Source organism: Schistocerca gregaria, chromosome X (assembly GCF_023897955.1).
Source record: "Schistocerca gregaria isolate iqSchGreg1 chromosome X, iqSchGreg1.2, whole genome shotgun sequence".
NCBI lineage: Eukaryota > Metazoa > Arthropoda > Insecta > Orthoptera > Acrididae > Schistocerca > Schistocerca gregaria.
Window position 1 is genome coordinate 743,364,089 of NC_064931.1, and position 21,396 is coordinate 743,385,484.

The following is a 21,396-nucleotide window of genomic DNA, read 5'->3' on the forward strand; positions in this document are numbered from 1 at the left end:
GGGAGCAAAGGATGTGCTATAAGAATATCTCCCATCTGCACAGCTCAGAAAAGCTGGTAGTGATAGGGAGGATCCAGATGGCACAGGTTATGAAGCAGCCATTGAAATCTTGCATGTTGTGCTCTGCTGCTGCATTTTGTGCCACTGGGTGGTCCACCTTGTTTTTTGCAACAGTTTTTTGCCATTCATTCTAGTTGACATCTGGTTGGTTGTCATACTAATGTAAAATGCTGTGCAGTGGTTGCAGCAGAGCTGGTATACAACATGGCTGCTTTCACAGGTGGCCCGGCCTCTGATGGGGTAGGATAAGCCTGTGATGGGACTAAAGTACGTGATGCTGGGTGGGTGGATGGATTGGGCAGGTCTTGCATCTGGGTCTTCCACAAGGGTATGATCCCTGTGGCAGGGGGATCCCTGTGACAGGGGATTGGGGGTGGGCAGCATAGGTACGGACTAGGATGTTGTGGAGGTTGAGTGGGCAGTGGAACACCACACCACTTTGGAGGTGGGGATGGAAGTATCTTGGGTAGGATGTCCCTCATTTCAGGGCATGGTGATAGATAATCAAAGCTCTGATGAATGATTTGGTATTGGGTGACAAGGGGGGGGGGGGGGGGGCGTCACTTCTTTGTGGTTGGTTCTTGGGATGGATGTTAGGATCAGGTGTGCATGGGGATATGGCACAAACAGATCTCCCTTTCCATATCCCCACACACACCTAATCCTCAAATCCACCCCAAGAACCAACGACAAAGAAGTGCCCCCATGTCACCGAAGACCACCCAGGACAGGAACCAACCTCTGTCCCAGTACCCCTGCACTATTCACACACCACCCCATCCCAGTACCTCCACCCATTTCGTGTCAGTTAGTTGTGTGCTGCTATCGTATGCCCTAGTCTGTAAAACTGTGTGCCCAGTTGTCTGCCACCTGCCCCCTCTAGGTAGCCCACAGACGGCTCCCCATTCTCCCATCAGCCACTAGACACTTCCCCCAAAACCCATTCCTGCCTTCCCATTCTCCCTCACCCCACCCCACCCTGCACCACCACATAACCCTAGTACACTCAACACGGGCCAGGAAAGAGCTGGCAGTTGACTGAGCACAATGTAGGGAGACAGGTGTATCATGTGAGTGCATGTGTGGGTGTTTGCGTGGTATTTTTCCTACAAGCTTGGAAAAGGAAGTTCATTCTGAAAGCTAACAAAGCTTTGTACCTTTTGTTTGTGTACCTATCCACGATGCAGCACTTCTGCCTTCTGGTGAGTCATCTCCTTTATTCCTAAGTAATACATAATTCTCAACCAGAACTTTCCATACATTGTTATTTTAAAGTTTACATTTAAATCTCCAACTACAATAATATTTTCTTTAAAATTCCTAAATTCGCTGAACAGTCTTTCTGCACTGGCCAGAAAAGCCATAAAGTTGCCTTATGAGGAATGGTATATGCACACAATGATTATTTTGGGTTCTTTAAGTTTGCGAACACAATACCAAACACTTTTTCAGTGTGTCTTTGCATTGAATCCCTTGCTTAACATATGTGCATGTTCCTCCACCTATAAAAGTCTCTGTGCTACTAACAATTTCAAATCCTGTTATTCTAGCATTACAGGCTTGGTTTTTCTTTAAGCAATGTTCACTCACACATAAAACTGTAATATCCCTTAGCTGATGAAGCAAAAGTACTTCTGATTTAGCAATCTTACTGGTTATGTTCTGAACATTCTGGTAAAAAATTACTAGTGATTTATTGTCCTTGGAACTTTTGTTACTTGATTGTTCATAAATGAAAAGCCTTAACTGCAATTAAATGAATTGACAGCACATGTTCCTACCAATGGATGGACGTCATATTAGTGAGTACTTTGATATGAAGCTGTTGAAAACTATGTTACAGGTCTTAAAGGGTAAATTATTTATATGGGTTCTAACTAATAATGTAACAGTTAATTATCAATCCAAATTAGCTTCAAAATCGTATGAAAATCAATTGTTACATTTCAGTACCTCCCCACTCCAACTATTCAGATCTTATCTAAGCAATAGGTTACAACTTGTATATGCAAATAAGCAGAGGTCAGAAATACTCCCTATAGAAAGAGGAATACCCCAAAGCTCTGTTCTTGCACCTTTTCTGTTTGTTGTCTATGTTAATGACTCCTCGAATTACATTCCATGTAAGAACATACTATATGCTGATGATATGACATTAATAAATACAGGACGGAACTTACAGAGTGTACTGGACAAAAATAGAGAAATGATGCAAATGACTAATTACTGGTGTCAGGCTCACCAGCTGTGCATAAATCAAACAAAAACAGAAGAAATAATATTTAATCTCAAAGTAACTAAAAATGAAAACAAGACAGTGAAATTACTTGGACTAATCATAGACCAAAAGCTCTCATGGGGAGGAGACACCAATTGTCTATGTAGTAAACTAGCGCGAGTACTTTTCTTATTGTATAAATTAAGAAATAGTGTGAGCAAGCAATTGCTACTCCACTCATACTATGCTTTTTTTTTCATTCCCAACTGCAATATGGAATATTGCTTTGGGATAACTACCTAGGGGCTGAATGTATCTTCAGATGGCAGAAGAAAGCAATGAGGTGCATGAAGGGGTTAGCACCCAGAGAGTCCTGCAGAAATTATTTTAAATCTCTTGGCATAATGACAGTGCCAAGCATGTACATATATAACTGTCTAATATATGCCAGAGAAAATCTGAAAAAATTGAACTTGAGATGTGATGTGCATGCACACAGTACAAGAAACAGTCACCTGCTGGACTTGCCTTCCACAAAACTTGCTGTAGTCCATAATAACTACAAGTACTTAAGCATAAAATTTTTCAAATAAGTTACCATGCTCAGCTCGTACAGTACCACTAAATAAATATAAGAATACATTGCAAACCTGGCTAAAAAACAACGAATTCTATACAACTAAAGAATTCTTAGAAACTAATCATCAAAATATATGTTTTATCTAAGTTATGAACAAACTGTTTTGATATTACATAAGCTAGTTATTTACTGTGATTCTTTTCTTATATGTGTATTTAATTACTGTATAAAACATTGTTTTACATAATGCTGAAGAAAAGGTCTTTAGTTCCTTTTCTCCCCTTTCTGTTACTATTTGAATATCGTACTGAAACTAAAACCCTCTGTAAACTTTGACGAAGCCAATTGTATGAAAAATACTGAAAGGCTAATAAAAATATTCTATTCTATTCTATAAAACCAAAAGTTAGCCTATCCTTCTCTTCATTTCTCAAAACATAATTCAAATAGCATAGGTGATGAAATAGCACAGACTGCTTTTTGTATCTCGTGTTCCTCACCACCAAAGTGCAATGGTAGCTACAGAGCAGTGCAATTACATGAGTGGCCAACTTTGCACCAAAGTATGTGTCAGTACAGCTGTGTTATACATCTGGTTGTGTATCATGGTAATGTCCTTCTCCTAATGTAAAAATTTCTCTCCACAGCATAATCAATACATCTTCTTCCCAATATCATACATAGACAATAACACAGTTCATAAAAGCAAATGTGTATATACATGCTTCTGGTAATAAATGTATCAATTCATCGAAGTTACTAGTAAGTGCAGAATATGTAATCATATGGATAATGTTGAAGTGTCTGTATCAGCTTCATTCTCCCATTTTCTTATGAGTAAATGAGCAATGAGCATAAAATAACTACAATGTGTCATCTATGTTTAAGGTAGATATTGCAACTCGCTAAACAGAAGCATTTCCTTCACTCTAATTGTGTAAATAAATGAAATGTGAAACAATGTGTAGTCTGGTGCAGATTAGACTAGGCCAAATGTTAATGTGAGCAGTGGTCTATTGTAGTCCATTAGGAAGTCAGATTCAATTTTGACTTGCTAAGAGAGTCCTACAGTGTTTAAATTCTAATTTCTCTTCCACATAACAGTATCTGTCTCAAACTGTCTCAGAATAATTCACAACTTCATTATCAATATCTCTCCTGTGTTTTAATACTATAAGTCATAATTCATAACCTCTAAAACAAAGTGTAAAGTATTTTCTGTTCTCACCATCCATGACAGTATGAGAGCTGAATGAAGTAGTGATCTAAATAAACAAACATAGTATCATCTCATTCTCCACATAATCAGAGTACTATAATGAAGGGTAATAAACAGTATCTATAATGATCAGTGTATCATTGTGCTAAACATGGCTAAATAAATCTTCTGCTCATAAGCATTAATGCCAAATTTCGCCACACCTTTCCAACGGATATTTTGTCATACATTCCACACTGATTTCTCCAGTTATTTCATGCAGTGTTGCTTGTCTGCCAACACTGATGACTACACAAATGTCACTGCTCTTGGTCGTTAAGTGAAGGCTGCTGGCCACTGTGTTGTCTGCAGTGAGTAGTAGTGCCTGAAATTTGGTATTTTCAGCACTCTCCTAACACTGTGGATTGCAGAATACTGGATTCCCAAACAATTTCTAAAATGGAATGTTCCCTCCAACTACCATTCCACATTAAATGTCTGCTGATTCTCATCATACAACCGTTATTAAGTCAGAAACTTTTTCACATGAATCACCCGATTACAAATGACAGCTCCACCTTTTGTACCTTGTGTACATGATACTGCCGCCCTCATTGTATATGTGTATAATATAGTGTATGCAAAATCACCTCATCATGATGTGGCAGATTTATTCCTAGCACAAATATTGTAAGAGCAGTATATGTGTGCACGGAAAAACGAAGTACATTTTCATAATCAAAGTGCCATCTTCTATCAAGTATGTGCGTATCCAGAGATCAAATGTATAAATCAAATAGTCAAGTGTACATACATAGAGGTGTAAGTTAGAGGTAAAGGACAATCTAAGAAAATATGTGGCGTCAGAAATGTGTTAGTGTGGAAGTAAATGTCACATGGCTGGGGCCCTTTGGCTTGCCACACTTATGATGCATGAATGAGTATACAGCTCTCCCTGAAGGAATTTACTAATTTACCACATCTTAGTCAATTGTTGTTCTCTTTCCATCATTTTTATTTTACAGATTGGTACTCCCTATGTCTTGTACTGACAACAACTCCTTTCCACTATCTTCCGTATTTGCATTTTCTGTTACTCCATTTTAACTGATTTTCTTTTACAGCTGGGTATGCCATAAATATTAATAAAAAAAACACACACCACGAAGTTTCAATTCTAGTTTTCATTCATCACTTCAGTCTGCATACATGAATGTCCAAATCCAGAATGGATAAAAGTTTTATGTCATATATGTTTGAGTCTCATAAAGGTCTGTGGAACCATATAGTTTTGTCTGATTAAAGAACCTATGCCTAGGTTTCAGGTAAGATTCCCCAGTTTCTTCAACCTCTGCAATGTTGTTCAAATTTAGGAGGAATACCGAGTGGGGTGAAGCGTGAATGGGAATTTGGATGGAGGATAGAGGGGTGCTAGGGTAGTCCCCACAGCTGTGCAAAGCCACTGCACCAGGGTGGCTTAGTGGTTAGTACATCTGACTAGTGAGCGGGATACTCGAATTCAAATCATGGCCGTAGTACAAATTTTCATTTGTCGCTTGTTGCATATATACGTCAATGTTATTGAAACTTGAAATTGTGACAACCCTACGATGGGTTTACTTTTGCTAAGGAATACTGTACCATCGTGTTCGCAATAAAAATATTCAGATTTTATATATCCGATTGTACAAGGAAACCCGATGAGAGTAATTAACTACTATACGTTCACCTGTTTGCATCTGACAGCCTTTCATTATGGCCTGGAAAAAGTAAGGCAACCTTACTTCGCCGTTTTATATACATCTTATGCTCTTGATATATGGCAATTTTATTGTATTCCTTTATTTTTTGTTCAAGAAACTGCAAAAAAGTAAATATCTAAAAAAAACAATTTTTAGTTAAAAATAGATGCGTAGGGATTTGTGGTGGCAACCCTAACATGTTTTGCTCATTTATATATTATATTATACACAATATACATTTTATTAAAAAAAACTCGACGACGGAAGTTCCGTTCAAGCCGCGATCTATTTCTGCCGCTAACGACATGTATCATACACTACGTTTACATGCGGTACGTCTTCCGAACAACGAAAACCGAATTTCGGAAACTCTTCCGCTGTTTTTGATGTCTGAAGCGTATTTGACAGCCCAGTTAAATAAGCCGCCTTAAAAACAGCTGATAAAGTTTATGATATAGTCAGCAAAACCGCTTCTGTCTAATACTTTTATTTATCCTTCTCTGCGCAAAAAGCCACTCCGTCATTGTTAGCCAAAAATTATTAAAAACCAGACGAAATATGACAGCCAATGCATATTTCAAAACAGATTGCATACACATAAGAATGAAAATCGATTGCCGAATTCGAAAACCGACAACCAGAGGCGGATATCCAGAATCGATTTTGAAGTATTTACACGACCTGACGACCACCTGGAAGCGGTATTTGGAAATCTATTTAAGAAATCCGGGTTTGGGAGCCTCTTGTAATCAGTCAGGGTGACACGGAGGCTGTGGGGCCATCCAGGGAGCAAAGAACCACAAATTAAAACTAAATTGCTAGGAGTTTTTTTTCTTTTTTTTTAATTTTTGAACTTATATCTCTTTTTCGCTTGTTTGCTTTGACATTTTAGCGGCAAGAATTGAACAGTTGTCAGATTGGTGTATTGTTTCTTACGTATATGTACCGAAATATTAATTATTTCAGGTTGTTTTTAGTAGAAAGAATAAACCCATTTGTAATATAAGTTGGCTGTTTTTGAGCGATTTGTAGTGCAGGTAAATATCTGAACAGCTGTGCAAAACATGTAATTAACTTTTTACTGATTCTGATACAACGCACCGGTGTCTCAGGTAATTGTATGTAACAAGCTGAGAATATGTATGAAAGGTCCCTCTAATGGTGTTTTGGTGTCATTTTGTGAATGAAGGTAGCAAGGTATGAGGATCGTAGAACATGTTGCCCTAGAATTCTAATAATGAATGAACCCTAAGTGCGTGCGTCATTCTTATGAAGAATTTTGTGCGTTTGCTGTGTTCACTAGTTTTAACCAAGCAGTAACAACGAATAAGACCGATTGGATTGTGTGTACTCGAAGCTGTGAACGTTGAGTTAGTGACAGGTGCTAGGTGGAATTCTTACAGAACTGTGCAGCTTAACGTCGTAAAAATGACAGTTACCGGTGTTTGTTGTTATCTTCGTTATCTTGTAGTCTCATTCTTTCGAATTGTTTACAACCTATATGTTCCAGAATTCTTTGATTCGGTCTATTGTAATAGCTGTTCAAATCTCCAGCTTCTATTTGGTTCAGTAACGTTGGTCCCTCTCATCATACTTTTTTTGCATAAAATATTTTCATTTGTGCTTTTGATCTTTGTATTTGTATTGCATACAACACCGTTTTTCAAATTTCTTGTCACCGCAATTTTTTTTCGATATCGTATCGTATTTCGTATTATTGAAATGAAAATAAAAGTGCGGCAAGTTGCCCAGTTGAAAATACAAATTAATTCGTTCATACTATAAAATCTCTACCTAGTAATGCTTCAGGTGAAACTAATCTTTATTTTCCATGTAGGTTTCAAATTTAAGCTGCTAGAGATGAAAAGACCTTTCGTGTGATTGACTAAGGTGTTGGTGTTGAAGAATACAATATAATCTGTTCAGACACACTATTAACCAGTATGGCATCATACAGTAATGTACATTGCTGCTATCTAAGTACAGGAAGCCCTGAAGAATACTGGCGTTTTGAGTAGGGAAGACGTATTTAATAACGCCACCATCAAACATATTAAAAATTTCACAACATTGAGCCAGGGGGGGGGGGGGGGGGTAAAAAAGAGGGTTTTCATCAAGTACATAAATATAAGTACAGGATTTGAAAGGGTGGAGGGAATAGTCATACTACCCATAATTACGTGCATTTGTCTAACACAACTTCGAGAAAATGAAATTTCTCCTCCATATTTTCAAATAGTTTTGCAGTCTTTGTTGCTCCAGAGACGAACTGCCTACCAGAAGAAGAAGTTCACAGAATTGCAAAGGTACCACCAGGATGAGATGCTTTTCCTCTGTTTAACAAGTTTAGTTAATTTTCTGTTACATGATCACTTATCTCAGTATCTGAAAATTGGGTGTCTGTGCAGTTATTGAAAGGACAAACTATCTTACGATGTTTTTGCCCTGAAACAATTGTGGATTACTGAATTTAGTATTTTGCACTTCAGTCTGCCATCCTCTGTTTCTGGGCTAATATAAGCAATTGGTGATTGTATAGCTCAGTTTGCAGACTTACCGTGAAACCAAAGCTACTTACATTTTTTTTGTGGGGTCAGTTTGCAAAATTTGGCTTTTTAATTCAATGAAACCATCTTGCAGTGCTCTCCTTATGCACGTTTTGATATCGTTTAGTTTTTTTGCTGTAAACAACACTTTGATTTTATTTAAATCTGCGATGAAACTTTCTTTCCGTTTGTAGCAGCTTTCTAACACAGCTGTTGAGCATTTCTTGATGCTCCTAGCTTTCCCAGAACTGTCTCAAGGAGAGTATTCCAAAAGATTGAACTGAACGAGGTGGGAGAGGGGTTAAGACGTTGGACTCAAATTTTGGAGGACCATAGATCAAAGCCCAGTCTTGTCTGGAAGACCATTCGGATTTATTTTTTGTGACTGCTTTATATTGTGTAAGGCCAGTATTGGCAGTGTTTCCTTTTAATGGTACACAGCCACTTTCTTTCCATATCCCTTCTTTGATCTAAGATCCATTTCTAATTAGCTTGTTGTTCCTGAAACATTAAATAGAAGCTGGCCGGTGCGGCCGAGTGGTTCTAGGCGCTACAGTCTGGAACCATGCGACTGCTACGGTCGTAGGTTTGAATCGTGCCTAAGGCATGGATGAGTGTGTGATGTCCTTAGGTTAGTTAGGTTTAAGTAGTTCTAAGTTCTAGGGGAGTGATGACCTCATAAATCAAGTCCCATTGTGCTCAGAGCCATTTGAACCATTTGATTAAATAGTAAGCTACTGTCCTTTTCAAAAAGACTTATTTAAATCTTTGAGAAAATTATTTTCCATAGAACGTCAATTTGACTATTACACAGTTATATAGGACTATTGGATACGTGATGTCCATTAGTAATGAGAATATTGTAGGCCAATGCAGGATATTAAATACTTTCATGAACAGATACCAAAATTATCTTGACATAATTTTCCAATAATGATGCAAATGGTACAGTTTATAGCATCCTTAATCGATTTCCTCTTTATAAATGTGCACTAGTATTGTTTTCTGACTGTAACAATCTTGCACTTCTGAGAGCCACACACAAATTTTTTCTTAAATTTTTACTCATTACATTTAACTGGCAAATTGGATGGTAGGATTTTGCTACTTATTGACCCTTAGCATGGTGATCACTGCTGTCTTCCATATGTTTGACATAACATTTTGAAGTAGAAAGACACTACATGATTTTGTTGGACATGGCATGCCTTAATCTCTTATTATTTATGGATTTCTTTCACGTATTTTAACAGACTATTTTTTTATCAGTATTGCATCTCTTTGCTTTTTCTTTTATTCTGTCTCATTTCTGCGGCTGTGTCATCTGAAAGTAACTGTACTGAAATGTACTGTGTCCTCATCGTGGTGTGTTCTTTTTTTGTCTGACAGATAAATCCATTACAGGAGCTGCTGTGCCACTGTTCACATTCTGGATTTTGTTATTTTTGTGTGCCATCTCGTGACTCAATGCCAAACTTACATTGACGTTGTGTTGGCTATTGGTCACTTTCTTGAGAAGATCTCATTTCGCCCTGTTTAAATTGAATATGTACTCTTGTTGTTGACATTTTGTCTAGCCCGTTGTTAACTGTCTCTCAGAACAAATGAACTCTTATGGTAAGACTTCTCCCACTTCTCAATACACTATTCTGCTTCGTGCGTTTGATTAGCTAGGTCTATGTTCATATTTGAAAATGAGCTAACTGCATTGCGAAATTTAGAACAATATAAAAGACTTAATGAATTCTAATTCTATTTCCTGTATTAAACTTTGCATATCTAATCCCGTGTCCTCTGTTTCTTTGCTAAGCTAAACCAATAATTTTGCATGCACATATATCATTACAATGTGGTTAGGTCTCCCTACAGCAGATGCACCTTTTTCCATTTATATTTGATGTACATATAATGTATATTTATATATTGTCCAAATACCAGAATAATAAGTTTGTGATAATGGAATGTCCAATCTAGTCCTTTATTTCTATAACAACAGTGTGATTGTTGCTGAAATGTTTTTTTTTTTTTTTTTTTTTTTTTTTTTTTTTTTTTTTTTTTTACTATTAACATGTATTCTAAAAACTACATTACTGAGAGTCATGCTATGTTAAACAATAGCTGTGTGCTGAGTAGTGGTTTAATGACTATCTTCAGCATTGGAGTCAAATTTTCCCAGAGGTTGCACAATTACATTTGGTACTGCATCTATTTTCCAGAACAACCGAAACTCTGGAACTGAATCTCACATTTGTGAATTAGATTGTACAGGTGGCAATCAGTTGTGTGGAAACTCCAAAATGCTGTGGCTCATACTAGCAGCCTGTTTGAACATGTTGCTGAAATCTCTACCCCAGAGCCTTCAGTTCTGTTCAAGAGAGTGTTGTATATGTTTTTGCCTGTTCCTTGTATTATGCAACAAGTTGCAATCATGTATAATTTATCAGTAGGTTCACAAATAAGAAAAAAATTCTCTGAAAACATAACATGAGCTCTTACAGAACTGGGACTTTTAAATCTCAGTCTACAGCAATATTTGATAAATATAACCCAACCACATACATACTATCTACACAGAAATTCGTCTGTGGCGTAGAGAGAGTTGTCAACTAGAAATTATTTCACCTTGGTTTTTAAATGTTCATTATCTGCCAGCACCTTTAATTCACAAAGGAAGTGGTCAAATATGCCTGCATAGTTTGTTCCTTTCTGTTCAAGAGTAAGATTGAGTTGTGTAATGGATCTGTTATAAAAGTATCCGACCTTTGGCCAGGGGTAAAAAAAAAAAGATGACATGGTTTACCTGGAGCGTTGGACACACCACCCACCCCAAAAGTAGTTCACTTGGGACTCCCCACACTTCTTCCAGCAGTGCTTCCATTATTGTTTAGCTACAGGGAGACATATTGGTAGAGCACAGAAATCAGGTTTTTCACTAAAAAAAAATCTAAATCATGTGTGAGGAATGAGCTGGAGCATTGTCATAATGGAGACATCAATTTACTGTTGACTGCAAGTCTGATCCCTTGTGCCACACAGCATCACATAGACAACAGAGGATATCCCTGTAGTACTCTTTGGTGATTGTTTGACACTGTGGTGCATACTCATGGTGTACCACACTCTAGGAGTCAAAGGAAGCAGTCAGCATCACTTCAACATTGCTGTGCACTTGGCGGGTCGCCTTTGGCGTTCGTGATGGGGAACGCTTCTACTGTGATGACTGGGGTTTGATTTCCATGTTACACAGGACTCGTCATAAGTGATTATGAGGTTCATGAAGTCAGGGCCACTGTTTGTGGAGTCCAGCGTGTCCTGTGAGACTTCAACATGAAGTTGCTCTTGCTCTGCTGTCAGCAGCTTTGGCACAAATTTTACTGACACTCTTTTCATGGCCAGATCTTCGGTCTCAATGGAATGTGCCGAAGAGTGCTCTCTTCCAAAATTTTTCTCATGGTCATACAACAGTCCAGCATCACCACAGTGTTCGCTTTGGCAATAATCTATTTATTTCAGCATGTCGATGGCCAATCGGGGTGTGGCTTTCTCTGCACCGATGTGCTGACATAAACCCCTCCTAAATCAGTGTGATGCCTTCAGCATCATGACCAAAAGCTATCTGATCCTAAAGGTTTCCACCTGGCTGTCGCCCAGTTTCTGGCAAAATTTGATGCACTAGCACTGCTCCAGTCATTCTATTATTTCCCTCACTGAGCTGACATGACTGGAGGAGAAAAATCCATGCATGCCCATGAAGGTTCAAGGATGGCTCAAATCCATCAGGCGTTTGCCCCGAAAAAACAAAAAAAAGTTTGGCTACTTTTTTTTTTTTTTTAACAGAAGTCGTATAGTGGAAGCTATTTTCGAACCTAGTATTATATTTATGAACACTGTTGTCATTTTCAAATTGTGCCTAATTTTTCACAACAAACTTCATCAGAGGGCAAATGGGTATTGTCAGACTTTTGTTAGTATGCCAGATTTTCTCTTTTATTAAAGATTAAACAGTTTCCTACATGAAGCTCAAGAATGAACAGTGGATGCTATCTTTACAACATGTTTCTGTGCAATGAATACTTTGTGTCTGTGTGAAATTGCTCCAGAAAATTATTCCATATGGTATTAATGAATGGAAATATGCAAAGGATAATTTTCTGATGTTTTCATCACCAAAATAAACAATTACACATGTACCAAATGTTACTGGACAAAAGTGTTTGAGAAGCTGTGTGTGTGGTTTCCAGTTAAAAGTGTTGCTAAGTATGCACACACATACTTACTAATTATACCTTGGAAATCATAAACCTATAGTTTTCCGAAAGACTTGTGATTTGTACAGTCAAACACCTTAGGTACAAAAATTATGATGATGATGATGATGATGATGATGATGATGATGATGATGATGATGATGGGGTGATGATGATGATGATGATGGGGTGGTGATGACGACAAAAAGAAGAAAATGGAGGAGGAGAGTGTGACATGTGAATGGTATACTCTCATGGCCATTAGGACAAGCAGAGGTTCTTGGATTGGACAAAAAGGAAAGGCTCTACCTTGACCTTATGGAGAAGTCTCGTAATATATCCCCGATGTCTTCGTCCGTCCTTGGCCTGGCCTTCATCCTGTATCATTACGGGGTGGGCATGTTAATTATTGGATGTGGCAATGTTAGTGGTAGTGTGTGGCCGAATGCCATTGTAGTATTCCCCTGGCATTAATTAAGGAAACCACAAATATTGGACTATTGATGGTTGGACAGTAATTTGACCATGACTCCTCCCGAGTTTCAACTTACTTTGTCACTGCAGTCATGTTAGGTTGAATGCCAGCCCCAGTGACTACAAAGTGTACAACTGCCCCTTCTCCATATGGGAACGAGAATTTATATTGTTTTCATATATGCTAGATTTGCATATCATCTGAATGTTTCACGTAAAAAAAAAGACTTTGAAGATTTTTGTAATAGTGTAAAATTTGACATTATGGAAGTGTCAGAAACTAATGGGACAAATGCAGGCAATAGGGGTTTAGGGAGGAGAAAAGCTAAATATATAACAATCCAAAACACTGCACCATCCCAAAACAAATAATATTAAAAAAAAAGGTCAGCTTACAACATACCGCTCCAGCCACAAAACCAACAGGTATCGTACACTTCACTCTACCAATATACCTAAAATGAAGCCCACGATACCAAAAAGCCATATGTAATAAAAGACAAACACTTTGTTAGAGGAAATTTTCAAAATGTCCTCCGTTAGCGAGGATACATGCATCCACCCTCCGTCGCATGGAATCCCTGATGCAGCCCTGGAGAATGGCATATTGTATCACAGCCATCCACAATACGAGCACAAAGAGTCTCTACATTTGGTACCGGGGTTGCGTAGACAAGAGCTTTCAAATGCCCCCATAAATGAAAGTCAAGAGGGCTGAGGTCAGGAGAGTGTGGAGGCCATGGAATTGGTCCGCCTCTACCTATGCATCGGTCACCGAATCTGTTGTTGAAAAGCGTATAAACACTTCGACTGAAATGTGCAGGAGCTCCATCGTGCATGAACCACATGTTGTGTCGTACTTGTAAAGACACATGTTCTAGCAGCACAGGTAGAGTATCCCGTATGAAATCATAACAACATGCTCCATTGAGCATAGGTGGAAGAACATACTGACGAAACTAAAATGAGCTCTAACATGGAAATTAAGTGTTTCTGGACACATATGCCCATAACATCTTTTCTTTATTTGTGTGTGAGGAATGTTTCCTGAAAGTTTGGCTGTACGTTTTTGTAACACCCTAACTAACACCTACAACTCATACAAGTGGAATCAAACCTTTCCCTTGACCTATATACCTCAAATGCAGCTCTCAATTTGAAAAAGGGGGGGGGGGGGGGGGGAGAGAGAGAGAGAGAGAGAGAGAGAGAGAGAGAGAAGCAACCTACAAATCCGAAAAGTGGATCGAATATTTCCCTGTACCTACATAGCACCATCACAGCTCTCGACACCAAAAAACCAACGCCTATGATTTCCAACAGTGGAATTGAACTGTTCTCTTTACCTATACATATCAAATGCAGCTGTCCACACCTACTAGCAAACCATAAACAAAAAAAAACCACACCCACATAACTTACAAAACACCACCGAAACTAAAACCCTACCAACTCTAAACCCAAATAACCCATATTCACCAGATCAATTAAAACACAACCAAAATACCATAAAACCAACAAAAGCCTCTGACAGTATCAACTAGGTTGCCCATAAACTCCCTCATTAACTGCATGAACAATTACACCTCCACCCTCCAAAAAACACACACACACACACACACACACACACACACACACACACACACACACACACCTCCCCACAATCTTAAAAAATACACGAAAATTCTCAGGTACACTACTTCACCAGCAATACTCATCTAAATGAGATTGCAGGTTGGAAGAGTGTGTCTTACCCCTCCCACAAAACCCCTTTATGATATTAGCACAAGGCCCAGTGTCATAATCTTTAAACTGAATACTGTGGTTAACTATAAAGTGTTCATAATCCTTCTTCCCCAAACCCCTATACTACGAAAATGCATAGCATTACAGTACTACCCTCCTCAATATATTCCTCAATCTGCCGCACTAGTTCCCTCTTACTATGACCCTGCAAAACCCTAAAAACACAATTAGCATAACCCCCCTCCCCGAAATAACAGACCTCCAGAGTCACAAACCAACCCGAAAACTGCCGCTCTCATACTTACTCTTACCAAGCAGTGTCTCATCAATTTCAACAACCATCCCCAACCCACCCAATTTGTCCTTATATTTCATGTGCTCCGAACAAACCTCATGACAAAAAGAAAACCATTCTAAAACAGTCTCACACAAAAACTTAGATAACTGATAACAAAAATAGTACATAAGCAAGCCAACCTCCCTTATGGCCGACCTAGATTTCTCGAACCAGGTACCATGCCTTATCAAACATCAGATATTGTTATAAATCCACATATACAAGCCTTGGTCCAAGATGCCAGAATTTCTGTCAACTTCATGTTGTGCTCACAAGTGTAACGCCGAAGATATTCAGCTATTAGCCCGAAAACGTGCAGAAACTTTATTATGACAACCTATCATTACCCATAGCAGCACGTAAAGAAATGCTCATAAACTTGTCTGCTATATACATCCCTAAAAGAAACAAACACACACACACACACACACACACACACACACACACACACACACATTAGATTTCACTCCATACAACAACCACGAAACTAATCAGACATTAAAAAATGCCAAATATATAAACAAAAAAAAAGAAAACCACCCTAAATAACCCACTGAAAACATAGCAAACACTTCCACAACCCACATTACCGCTCTGACTACCCAGATTCAGAACCATGTTACCATGGTGATAACCAAGACTCAAATGAACCAAATACTACACGTTAAACTCAGCGCATCAACATTCACCAACAGAGTTCCACGTCAAATACAACAACATGACATCTACAAACACAAGCAACTCAAAACCACCTTGCTGTAGTGACATCACATACCACAACACCATTACGTCACTGGTCAAAGCAGATGGGTGGAATCAGAAACAGTGACACTGAAACTTGTATGTAGAATTTGTACTTCTTCCCAATAAAAGGCCCTGTTCCAAAACTGTTGAAGAATTGCAGCTGTATGTGTAGATATTACATTACTGTTCTTACTAATAACTCAGTAAAGTCCCTAGAATGGATGGTGAAATTCTTAATTGGCTTAAAGTGTTACACCAGAAGTTATCAAGCTGGCCTAAAAAAGCAGATGTTTTCATTGGGAACCTGGTTTACTGGGAAAGGCTTCTAATCTCCATTTATCTAAGTTGATCAGCTCTCGGTCTGGTTCAAGTATATCACCTATGCTGCTTTTTTTTTTTTTTTTTTTTTTTTTTTTTTTTTTTTTTTTTTTTTTTTTTTGTGATATCATTGTTGCAGTTACAGGTAGCACATCTCAAATGTGCTTCTTGGATAAAGAAAGGGATGGTGGCTTATTGTTTAAAATCCAGTCTTAAATGCCATTTAAAATCATTTTGTAATCATAACTGTATTCATTGCCTCAAAATAATCAGGTGATGTGGCATAATTTGCCTGCGCAACCTTGACGTGTTGCTGACATAGAGCAACAATGACCTTACTGAACTGCTACTACTCTGCCCCACCATTTGGGGTGCCTTTACGCACACTGCAATTTTTTTTTGGCATGAAACTCAAATAATGTGCTACTGCATGTAAATTACTAATTACTGGAATTTGGAGTCCATGATATTTCTTAAGCTTCCCAGTCATTCTTAATGATACCAAAAAGTCGGGATGGGTTTAATGTAATTTCTACTAGATGGTGTCATGTTGCATTTTGCCTTCACTGCAGCTGAGGTTCAGTTTTCAAACACCGAAAGAGAAACCTGTACTTTCTGTTTTTTGATTACTGCCAACAAGCAAACTCTTGCAGTTCAGTGTTACCACAAAATTTCTTAAAGCACTAGAAATCCTAGCAAGATCCTAGAGCAATTTGCCTGCATTCAGATTGGATATTCTTCAAGTATGCAAGTAAATGATGCTCCTCATGCTAGTATTTACCATTATGGGAAATGATGTATCATGTGGATTATTGAATACACTAAGATCTCTTGTGGGTGAATGATTATCCCCCTCCCCCACACTCATAACTGCATCTCACCAACTACAGTTGCCTTGTGGAAAGGTGGCAGCAATGAAAATGAGCTGTGGGTTTACATGTAATTAATTCTGTGTGTCAGTGTTTTTAATGTTCAACACATTTGCTCTAGCAGTTTTAACAGTCCAGTAGGGACCATTATTCATTGAACAAATTAGTTAATGCCTGTGTTCAAAAGACACTGAAGGTATGAGCCACGAATATCTGGATATGAAGATTCCAAGTGAGAAAGGGTACAGTGGGGTTCTGACTGCTGCGATGACAGAAATGTTACAGTTGTAAATATATTGCACTTCTGAAAAAAAAGTGTTTACATGTAGGATACAGAAGTCATAAAATGTGGAAGGAGACCTTGCAGTATAGATGACTAATGTTTGCTGGAGCTGTCTAGCCATTAAACAAAAGTGTAAGGTTGTAATCTTAGTGAAGCCAATGTACTTGAAAGCATCAATTTTAATGTGGAATGTATTCATTAAAGTGTTGCACCAAATTATAGAAATGTTTCTGTTATAAATACTACAATCCAATGAGACCGATGACCTTGCTGTTTGGTCTCTTCCCCCAAACAACCCAGTCCAACCCACTTGTTTGTCAATAGTTCCCTGTATTCAGGTTGATCATATGTTGTTCTAAATTGAACAGTAGTGCACCCCTTGCAAGAAAGGTCACACGGGCAATTTCATCTCAAGCATACAGGTCAACAGTGAATGTGTCACATCATTATTTTAAAGTTTTCTGAATAAAAGTATGTTGAAATGTCAAGACAGCTCCCAAAAACTAGACTATTTTAATTTTTTGGTGATTTGTTAAACATTAGAATTGTCACTAAATGAGTGTGTTTGTGAAAATGCGTTAACAAATGGAAAATAAAAAAAACTCTAATAAACAAGAAGTGATACAGGCATGAAATTATTTGTAATAAAAACCTTTTTCACAATACTATTAGACATGGTTAACACATGCACACTTCTGAGGCTTTTCTCATCTTTGATGGGAAAAATAAACTATGAAAACTTGCAACTTTTAGCAAAATTCAAATTATCTTTTGAAAATATGTGTAGTCATAGAATGTTAACTGTCTCGGGAAATGATAAAATGGAAGGACTGCTAATTATCAGCTATGACATTAGTGCCTGAAATTCTTAATCTGTCAAAATATTTTTGTATGAAGATTAGAGAACCTGACAACTTTTGATTCTTTGTAAATTATTTTCTCTAAAACCCCCATCCTGAATATTCTAAAAATTGCCTGGTATGTTTATGTTTGTTGGTCATTGTACTTGTGGGCAGCACAATCAGAATGGACGGTACTTCACAGTGCAAAATTTATGAAACTTTTTTGTTACACTTAGCTACTCTCAAGATAAAAAACCTTGACGCTTAAAAATTTAAACTGATTGCTGATGTTGAGTAAATGTAATGTGAAATTGGTATAGCCTAGTTAAAATAATTACTTTACAGCTTTATAAGTGGGAGGGAAAAAATTATTCATTTTATTCAAGCATTTTATAAGAAAAAGATTGCTGTGTTGTCCGAACAAGACACAGCTAGGGAGAAAGCACAACAGGTGCAAAGATGCGAGCTGGTGCGAGCGCCATAGAGACTCGCTTCTTGCGTGAGTTCCACCAGCGCCATGGGCAGTGCTGAGGATTAAGGTATCGACTTCGCCTTGGGCAATTGCTGACTGAGTACAACCCATCAATGATTGGATGACAATGGACAGAAGCCTGCTTGGAAGATAGACGAGCAGCTCTCACCCACTTGGATATAGATCATTGTCCAGGGCTGACCTAGACAGGGAATGTCATTTAGTGGACTCTTCGAAGTGAACAGATGGCTGTTGTAAATTGCATTTCATGTTTTGTAGCAATTTTGATATGTTCTGTACAAATTCAATACAATCTCTTATAGCATCAACAACTTCATGCAGGAGATTAACTCTTGATGCAAGATGTTTATGGAGACCCCCTACCCCATTGGATGCACTTACTCTATGGTCTGTTGCTGAAAATATCCATTTTGTCTTTATTCCTGTACAATGTTTTCCAGACTCATAGAGCTGAAAGCAGTTTTTAAAATGAGCTACTGCACCATCAGTCACATACATATGTTTAGGAAATGTATAGTCTCTAGATGCTATGTCATGTAATGGAACTGACAGCATAGCATGCATGTACACTGTTAGGAATGAGACCATAAATAGCAAAACAGTGTGATGTTCCAAGCAAGTTAGCAGTACATGTGAATATTGACACCTGTGATGGCTGCCAGTGGTAACTTCGAATTTCATTCTGCAAAGCAAAAGACAGGCTCTCAACAGAGAAGAAATGAAGAAGTAATGTCATATTCTGGGATGTGGCTGATTTTGTTTCTGCTATGGCCTATCTCTGAATTCTGTGTGTATGATGTGCTACTCCTTTCATGACTCAATTCATAACCTCTGTAAGAAACTTCCCTAGCTCCACAGTCTTCTTCACCAACTTTTCACCCTCTCACAGTGCATACATTATGTCATTGTCGCTATCCTGAAGGTGTAATGTTTCAGTGGTCATCTCTTCAGCACCTTCCCCTGTGGGTCCGAGGGTTAGAATAGGCTTCAGGTGTCCCTGCCTGTTGTAAGAGGTAACTAAAAGGGGTCTCTCACTTTTCGACCATATAAGTTCAGGTCCCCTTTTACAGTTTGACCTGCCACTTTCCAAATTCTACAGAAGTGCGGACCATATGGGAAAGGACGACTTATGTGGTGCATGAGTTATTCATAGTGCCCTTAGATTCGATCTCCTGAACCTATTGTAATGGCTTTCCATCTCCAACTGCAATTCAACTATTTGGGTGAGGACACTTTCCGGGGTATGTCATCTTCCGTTGTCTCCTGTCCTCTTTCGCTCCCATTACAGTATTGCATTTCTCTGTACCCAATATCCAGTATGGTAGACAGTCCGTTGTGGTGGAGCCGTCATGTACCCATTGGGGGCTAGCCCCCTGACAACACAGGGATCGCACTGCTGATGCCTGACTCTCCATGTCTGCCAAGGGCATCAGGACTCCCAGCAACAGCCATCGTGCCAGGTGGCCTTTTCTATGGCTGGGTGGCGCCTGTGGGGAGAGCCCATGATCGGAATGGGTGGCATTAGGGCGGATGACCCACAATGAAGCAGACTAAGTCATCTTTTGCTGGTGACCGTATGGCACCAGCAATCTCTAAGAAGGGCAAGATCGAGTACAATGCTGACAGATATGACCGTAAATCGTTTCCATCCCTCGCTACATCATGGGAGGAGTGTACGGCTACAGAAAGAAGAGATCCATATTCGCCTAGGTATTTGGTCTGTAGTAAAATGGATGTGGACTCCTTTCTAGCTATGAAGCCTAAATTTTTTGTTGAACGTCTTGTGGAGAAATTTGGAGAAGTGACAGTACTATCTAAGATGAAAAGTGGTGCATCTTGATTCAGACCACATCCCCAGCCCAATCCTGTGCGTTACTCGCTTGTGACCGGCTGTGTGATATTCCTGTTTCTCTCACTCCCCATAAAAGCCTCCACATGGTCCAGGGGATTATTTTCCATCGCGACCTCCTCTTGCAGTCTGATGACGAGCTCTGCGCCAATCTAGAATGACGGGGTGCTCATTTCATCCAGTGTGTTAACAGGGGACTCAAAGACAACAGGGTTGCTACCGATGCCTTCATCTTGGCGTTTTAGGGTGATTAATTGCCTGAAAAGGTCAAGGTGATGATCTACCGATGTAACGTTAAACCACACGGCCCTCCTCCTATGCAGTGTTTTAAGTGATGGAAATTCAGGCACGTCTTCCCGCTGCACTTCCAATGCCACATGTCGAGATTGCAGACGTCCACTGCATCCAATACTCCATGTGCACCACCTCCCACTTGTATCAACTGCGTAGAGCAGCACTCCCCCTGCTCGTCAGACTGCACGGCACTCGAAAAGGAGTGGAAAATCATGGAGTACAAGACACTGGACCAGTTGACTTACCAAGAGACTAAATGTAACTGTGAACAATTACACCCTGTTCAGTTGACGTCCACATACGCTGCAGTTACATTACCATTGCAATCACAAGTACCAGTCGTACCATACTCTGTGCCGTGAACACTGGGCCCTCCAGGCCTCTACAATACATCTGCCCCCTTGGTGGTAGAGTGAAAATCTGCTTCCGTTGCTCCCAAAGTACCTACTTCGGGAGCAAAGCCCTCCCCAAATGCAGGGGACATCGGTCCCCTCCCTCCAGCCGGATAAGCAGCAGCCTCCTTTGGCTCCTCTTGTGCGGGAAGGTTCCCTTGGGACCT

At 39.1% G+C, this 21,396-nt stretch overlaps 1 protein-coding gene across 1 annotated transcript in view; it reads left to right on the forward strand.

Annotated features, from left to right (window-relative positions):
• Window positions 1-6,824: 6,824 nt before the first annotated feature.
• The window catches only part of LOC126299010 (coiled-coil domain-containing protein 175-like), a 142,236-nt gene continuing 127,664 nt past the window's right edge, over window positions 6,825-21,396 (forward strand). Inside the window, exons 1-2 of the mRNA XM_049990643.1 lie at window positions 6,825-6,835; window positions 8,034-8,104. The gene's annotated coding sequence lies outside the window, so the exon portion shown is untranslated. The remainder of the gene's footprint in view (window positions 6,836-8,033; window positions 8,105-21,396) is intronic.